The following is a 1265-nucleotide window of genomic DNA, read 5'->3' on the forward strand; positions in this document are numbered from 1 at the left end:
ATTTCAAAAGAGAAATAACTTAATCTCCAAAATAATGATTGTGTAACAACTTCTGACCGACAACAAATACATTGCATTATGGTTACAAACATGCACTTCTATAGACAAACTTAGCTTCCCATAAACAGATAAACTCCAACTCTATAGTTGAAAAACACAAGCACTTTACCTACAACAAATGAGTATTATCAAAGTAATTAGTCTTACAGTTGAAGTTATGTGCTCCTTGAACAACTCACGGTACTTGTCATACAGCTGTCCAGAATAATCATGTGGAGGGTTCTGCGTATACATTCCATAGACAGTACTATACACACCGAAAACAATAACACATCAGTTCATTTCCATTGACAAATTAACAAACACTTAAAATAACCAAGTAGGTATCGACAAAACAGACCTGTAAAGCTTCATATAGTCCTCAATGTTAAGTTGAGGCTCGGTTTGATCTTCGAGAATCTTCTTAAACTTAGTGATCCCTTTCTGAATAATTTCCCATCCATTATCGAAATCGATAGTCTTCTTCTCATTCATCTCGACTACCTAGCTAAACATCATTTTAATAAACTCGTTTATATAGTACCAAACTTATCAAACACAATTCAATCATCATATCACAATTTCATAAACTCTAACTAATGCAACCAATACATCACAAAGTAAAGAAACACTTGCAACAAATTTAATTAAAATTTTCTAAACAGTCATGTAAGTAATCACAATAACCTAAAACAAAGTAATCGAGACAACATGTGTGTGTATGATTTATACGAGACAGAGAGAGAGAGAGAGATGTACCGGTTGAAATGAAAATAAGCTTGGAAAGAATCAGCGATGATAATCGAGAGAGACGAGAGAGAGATATTTATAGGGGTTTTCCAAGTAACGTAATGAAGAGGGGTGTATTTTGAAAATTCTACGTATTTAATTTGGATTCTAAAAAATCCAGTAAAATTTGATGATATTCAATATGGATTCAAAAAATGGTATTCAATTTAATTTTAAAAAATTCATTAAAATCTGGTGGTATTAAATTTTGATTTTAAAAAATCCATTAAAATCTGAAGGTATTTAAAAGTACATAGATTTTTTATATAAAATTATAGATTTTGATGAATTCGTTAGTGTATTTTAAGTTTTCAGAAATATTAGCAAAATCCAACAGATTAAAAAATAGCAAACGGGTCTTAGATTTATTTGTGGGCGAAGCAGGGTCAGGAACGACGAATTGATATAGATTTATAGAAATCACTACTTAAACCAGC

At 30.9% G+C, this 1265-nt stretch overlaps 1 long non-coding RNA gene across 1 annotated transcript; it reads right to left on the reverse strand.

The window, feature by feature from the left end:
- Window positions 1–207: 207 nt before the first annotated feature.
- LOC141696868 (uncharacterized) lies at window positions 208–887 on the reverse strand. The gene is made up of 3 exons (XR_012564518.1): window positions 799–887; window positions 401–547; window positions 208–307 (listed from the first exon to the last, which is right to left on the reverse strand). It is a non-coding gene; the product is annotated as an uncharacterized LOC141696868 (long non-coding RNA).
- Window positions 888–1265: the final 378 nt, after the last annotated feature.

This window comes from Apium graveolens, chromosome 11 (genome assembly GCF_009905375.1).
Source record: "Apium graveolens cultivar Ventura chromosome 11, ASM990537v1, whole genome shotgun sequence".
Classification (NCBI taxonomy): Eukaryota; Viridiplantae; Streptophyta; class Magnoliopsida; order Apiales; family Apiaceae; genus Apium; species Apium graveolens.